Here is a 6,531-nt window from a genome sequence, read left to right as displayed (position 1 = left end):
ATTTCTAAAGATCTAACATTATTTATAGGGCATGCCCTTATGTGTATCATTAATCAGTGTGTGTCATAAAAAGCGTGACATTAAAGGTCTGTTTTCTAGTAGTGTAGAAAAATGTTTTCAATTTCATTTACACCTTGTAACTTCTTGAGCAAGGTGTGTACCTTCATGTGACGATATGTTATTACCATATATGTCATTTTTTCTTGTTATATAGACATACATTAGAAAACAAATGAATTCTTACCTTCATAAGTACGGTAAATATATAAATGGTATTACAAGGTTATATCCATTGAAATACAAACATTGGTAGACTATGACACGTATAGTTTATGCTCACTACCCCAAAAATTATATGATAAACTATAATAGGTATAGTTTATGATTCATTTACATAACAAACACATTACTAAAGGTATTACATATACCAAAGGGTTACTACCACTACGAATAATTATGATAAACTATAATAAGTATAGTTAAGTCTATTATACCCACAAAAACGAATACGCTAATTATAATCGGTACATTTAGGGCGTATATACATTACAAACAATTTGATATACTATAATAGATATATTTTATGTTTCATCTACACTACGAACTTATTACAAGAAGGGATTCACTATCACCACCACTTTTGATAAGCTATAATATGCATAGTTCATGTTCACTACCACTATCGCTATTTGATGAACTGTGATATGTATAGTTTATGCTCACCATCGCCATCACATTTGATAAACTATAATATGCATAGTTCATGTTCACTACCACTATCAATATTCAATGAACTATGATATGTATAGTTTATGTTCACAGCCACTACTACTATTTCATACACTACACTAGGATTTGGTTTCGGTCTTTGGTTTTAAGACTACATTCTATCTAGAATTGTTAGTTTTCAGCTATAATTTCTAAGTGTATATGCTAGAGTTATATAGAATCTAGTCGTGATTAACTTAGAATTGGTGGGTCCGCCTTATTTCCTGTTCCTTGTTTGGTTCTGGGCCTAGGGCAGACCCATTACATTCGACGTTTTATCTAACTTTAATTTTATATAACTTATATATACTTGGAGATTATAGAAGGAAACTATAAGAAATTCTAGGATGCACTATTTCATAACATAGAAACTTCCAATTCACTCTTTAAGGAAAATATCGGATTTTCTAGAACAACTTAGTTGCTTTTACAAGGAAAACAGTTTATTTCTCAATTAAAACTCTTATGAACTCACCAACCTTTGTGTTGACACTTTTTCAAACAACTTGTATTCTAAGGAATTCGCTAAACAGGTAATCATTTGCTTTCGAGGATGGAGCGCTAAGGAGTTAAATTCAAAACTTATTTTGTCATCATGATGTAATTGATTTTGAAACATGTAAACTTACTCTATGATGTAACTCTTTCAATTATATTGATGATGGTTGTGTTTGCTTTCTTCACTATTAAATTCGTTATTATGATACTATACATGAAGTCATCCACCCCCGAATGTTTCCGTCATTCTGGTTTAGGGGTGTGACACATATCTTAAAGAAAGGTTTAAAACACTTATCAAATGTAAGAGTAAAAGTGACCTACTCTTGTACATTTGAAATTGGTATGTTGTGATGTTTTGGATAAAACAAATACCAAGTTAGGCCAATTGTGTGAAGTGTTTGTATTGAAAAAGAATCCGCACAATCTCTTGAATATTTGGCAAGATAGTCTTATATGTCAAGAGGACAGTGGGAATCTTAAAGATCCTAAAAAGGATTTCAAGATCTAATCAAGAATAACAACCTGTAGTTTAACACTAGCACACAACTAGAGGTTTATAACCTATCTTGTTGACATTTTTGTGCCCATTCCGGTTAAGTTGGCTATACATTTGAGTTCTACATGTTCTCAATTGTTTGCATATCAACTTGGAAGCAATGGCAGGCCCTTGAGCTGCCAGGTGGCAAGAATTTAAGATTGCACAAGCTCAATCCATATGAATTTGGAATTGTCACTAATCTTGTCTTGTGATTTTGTTTTTGACAAAAAAAATTCACACGGAAAGGAACACATATACGATAAAATCTAAGGTTCATAAGGTTTCTCTCCGATTCATGAAAATGATGGTGAAGAAACACTTCCACTAAGTAGATTTGAAGCTGATAACAAAGGTCTAAACAATTGAGACTATGATTACGACATCCCTTTTCATAGTTCTAAAATTGTTTAGGCACACTTGTGAGCTATGTAAGATAAGGTGTATGCTTTTGATAAAGTCTTATCAAAACAATCTAGTATTGACCTCTAGAAGTCTAGTTGTTTTCTGGATACATGTCAAAGCTAGTGGAAGCATAAGTGTTATGCTAATAATCATCATGTTAGCAGGAGCATGATAATTATGACAAAGGTTGCAAGTTAGCAATGTTAATTATAGAAAACAAAAGTTTCAATTCGTGAGGTTGCAGGGGTTGAAAAAGTTTTTTTGCTATAATTAAGTGAGAGGAAATGATACTTCATTTCAATTCTAAAAGCTTAGATTGAGGTTTTAACCTTTAGTTAAGGATATATATATGTGAATTTTATGTTGGATTGGCTCAATATAAAGAAATTCTATATATGGGTCCATTATTTGCGTTCTGAAATTCGATTATGATTACGACATCCCTTTTCATAATCTGAATTATGAGAACATGGCAAATAGAAATAGAAATATTATAGCAAAATATTGGTCTAGTATGATGTCTTTATGTGAAACATCATGAATCGTGTCCCATTTGCTTTGGGTACAGGATCGATTGCATGTGCTATAATATTTATCCTTTCTAAAAAATTTCAAATGCCTGGGGCATTAAGGACAGAAAAGCTCTAGAATTGGATATGACTAAAATGATTATGCAGTTGTCGAGAACAATCTAAGGTTTACCAAAGATTGGTTGCTCAGGGACAGTTGGAAGTATAGTGTTAATTTTGGGAGGACCATATTAACATATTCTGAAAAGTGGCAGCCCTTGTTTAGAAGTTATAGTCAAAATGGGAATAAGGGAAGGTGAAAGTTGTTCAATAAATCTATGTAAGATTAGGAAACTTAATGCAAGAAGGTTGTTTCCAAGGAGTTGATCTCCTTGGGAATACTCTGTAATGGTTGTTGCCAAGTCTTTGTGGCTTTGTGCATAATCATTACAAGAGGAACAATTCATATAAGTTTAAAATCTAAATAGATTTCGATAAATGTTAGGAATTCTTACATTTACGAAAAAGATTTGGGAGTGTGAAAAGAGAATCATTGAAATTATGTTCAATTGATCTAGTTCACAAAGAAAAGGATCATAGACAAACATAGAGTGCATACTTGGTGTATGGCAAGGCTATTGTTTAAAAAAAACATAGTGTACATGCTTGGAGCATGGGACAACTAGTGTTTTCTAATTCAGGTATAAAGTTGATAAAACTAAAACAATGAATAATGAATAATTAGTATGATGATAAATAAAAGTGGTCTATTTATATTCATAGGGTTTGATACCATATTTGATTCGTTTATTCTTGTGTTTCACTTTGCATGTTTTGACTTCCATAATAACCAGGTTATTCTTCCGGAATGACTAAGTTATTCAAACCATCCACAGTCGGTCATATGTTGGAAGTAGATATGAATCAAGACTGTCATGGGTTGGCTTGTAGAGGTCTAAGTTGGTGGACAAAGTTGTGCTACAACACTCATGAGTGGTCATAAGTTCTGAGTACTGGATTCAACCCGCGCTCATTTGAATCACTTCAAGGATTTTATCATGAGTGATCATGAGACGATAATATCTTATATTTTTCAAACCTAAAGATATGAGTTGTTACTAATAGTTGGTTGTACATTGATTGCACGAAACCGCATTGGTAACTCGATGTTATAAAACCTGTCTTTGTATATGATTCAACAAGTAGTAGATCAAGCCATATGAGTCGAAGTTTATCCATTCCTTTTACCTTCGGGATAAAAGCGATATCTGGGGGCCCCTCAATGATTTGGTGATGACAAACGTAAGTGCTTGGCCGGGCCTGGACTGATTTGATTTGTTCAATTAATCAGTCGTTATAAATCGGAAATCAAGAAACAACAAATGGAAAGAGAGAATGATTTATAATCCATGTCTCAGTCCATATGATATCTAGAATGGAGGAATATATGATCCCTTTTCTAATGGACAAGTCATTGAGAAGGGTTAGAGTTCATCTACAAGGTCAGAGTTCGATAGCGGCTTTTGAGAGCTACCACTGTCAGTTGGTTCCTGAAGTAATACGCAATAATAGTTTTAGACTTATCCAAGTGGGAGACTATTGGATTAGTGTCTAAGTCCATAACTATAATTGGTATGTACTTGACCCGACTTGGCATGGTTCATTTGGGTTGCATGGCATCATGCATTTGGATAGACTAAAATGAGAGAAATAACACTTAAGCTTTATTAATATATTATAAGATCTAATGTATTATTTGAGGGGTTTTGAGCATTCTAACACTTCCTAAGTGTACATGCAACCCTAATAACCTTGGATCTATGTTTGTCTAATTATCATGCAAAGTTGAATTCCAAGGTTATATTCCTATCTAGCATACATGGGGAACAATTTTAACTTGAATCATAGATAGAATAACTTACCTTTGTTGTTGCTTGTGTTCCTTGGAACCTTGTGAGCCTAGCACCCCAAGTGTGATGCCTCAAATGCTTCACACAACACCAAATGCTCTTGGAAAGACTCTTGAGATAACACACACTTGTCAAAATCGGCCAAGCCCTCTAGTTTCCTTTCACTAACTTGTGTATAGCCGATTTTGTGGAGAATATGCTTCTTATATAGTGTTGACACATCTAGGGTTACACCATGTAAACCCTAATGTGTCATGACTCTTCATTTCCATGACCCATGGGTTTGTAACTCCCATGGAGCATCCATGGAGTATCCTATGGGTAGAACCCAACTTGATAATCCATGGAGCCTCTTAGCCCACTATACAAGATATGGATGATTTACATAATCAACCCATATATTTAATTAGTTATCCTTTGATCACTTAATTAATTCCAAATTAATTCTTGATCAAACTAATCAAATAATATTATTAATATATTAGAACTTATAATATATTAATAATCTCCAAGTGTTATTTCTCTCATTTAGTCTATCCAATTGCATGGTGCCATGCAACCCAAATGGACCATGCCGGGTCGGGTCAAGTACAAGCCCGAAATAGTTATGGACTTAGACACCTTATCCAACAGTCTCCCACTTGGATAAGTCTAATAACTATATCTCTAGTACTTCAGGAACCGACCGGCAATCGTAGCTCTTTCAAGGTTTCTCGGAACTGAGAAGATGATAGTACGCCATTTAAGATAAGTGATCATATAATCCTCCGTTCTAGATATCAGCCGGACAAATACATGGAACAATGTCTTACTTATTGTCCAGCAGTTTGTTTCCCGATTTCCGATTTGTTTGACATAGAACTTAATTGAACACATCAACTTAGTTCTGACCGGGCCCGGTACATGGGTCAAAACAAAATCATCGAGGGGCCCAGATATCAGCTTCTAATCCAAGAAGGAACAGATAAACTTCGACTCATATGTTTGTTCTACCACTCATTGAATTACACACAAAAGTACGTTTTATAACATCGAGTTACCAATGCGATTTCGTACAGTCAATGCATAACCAACTTGTAAGTAACAAATCATATCTCTAGGTTTGAAGACTTATATGATATTACCGTCTCACGATCACTCGAGATAGAATTCCATGAAGTGATTCCAGTGAGCGTGGGTTGAGTCCAATGCTCAGAACTTATGAGCACTCATGATTGTTGTAGCCTTGTCCAACACCTTAGACCTCTACAACCCATCATGACAGTCTTGATTCATACCTACTTCCGACATATGACCGACTGTGGAGGTTTGAATAATATGTTATACCAAACAAAATTATTCTGGAAGTCAAAACATGCAAAAGAAATATAGTAAACGATCGACAAGAGATAGCAACACTTTACTCATAAATAAAACTCCTTTTATTCATCATCTAATGTCAATTACACTTTACAAATTTCTGGGTTATCTAACTACTAAATCTAATATCATCCTTCAGCCCTATGCTCCGAGCATGCTGAAGATGCTTAACCCGAGTCAGTCCCTTCGTGAGGGGATCTGCTGGGTTCTCATCCGATGATACCCTCTTTGCCACGAGGAGTCCTTCTTCGATCCGATGTCTGATGAAATGGTATTTTTCTGTCGATGTGTCTGGATCTCCCATGATCCCTTGGTTCCTTAGCTAAGGCAACAGCACTTTCACTATCACAGAAAATTTCCATTGGCTCTTTAATAGCTGGTACAACTCCAAGGTCTCCAATGAAGTTCTTCAGCCATATCGCTTCCTTTGCTGCTTCGCTAGCTGCAATATACTCTGATTCACAAGTAGAGTCTGCCACTGTCTCTTGCTTGGAACTCTTCCAAGAAATTGCTCCTCCGTTTAGGGTAAAGACCCAGCCCGACT

Source organism: Lactuca serriola, chromosome 2, assembly GCF_051521515.1.
Source record: "Lactuca serriola cultivar US96UC23 chromosome 2, Lser_US96UC23_V15, whole genome shotgun sequence".
Taxonomy (NCBI): Eukaryota; Viridiplantae; Streptophyta; class Magnoliopsida; order Asterales; family Asteraceae; genus Lactuca; species Lactuca serriola.
Note: the sequence above shows the minus strand (reverse complement) of the source record.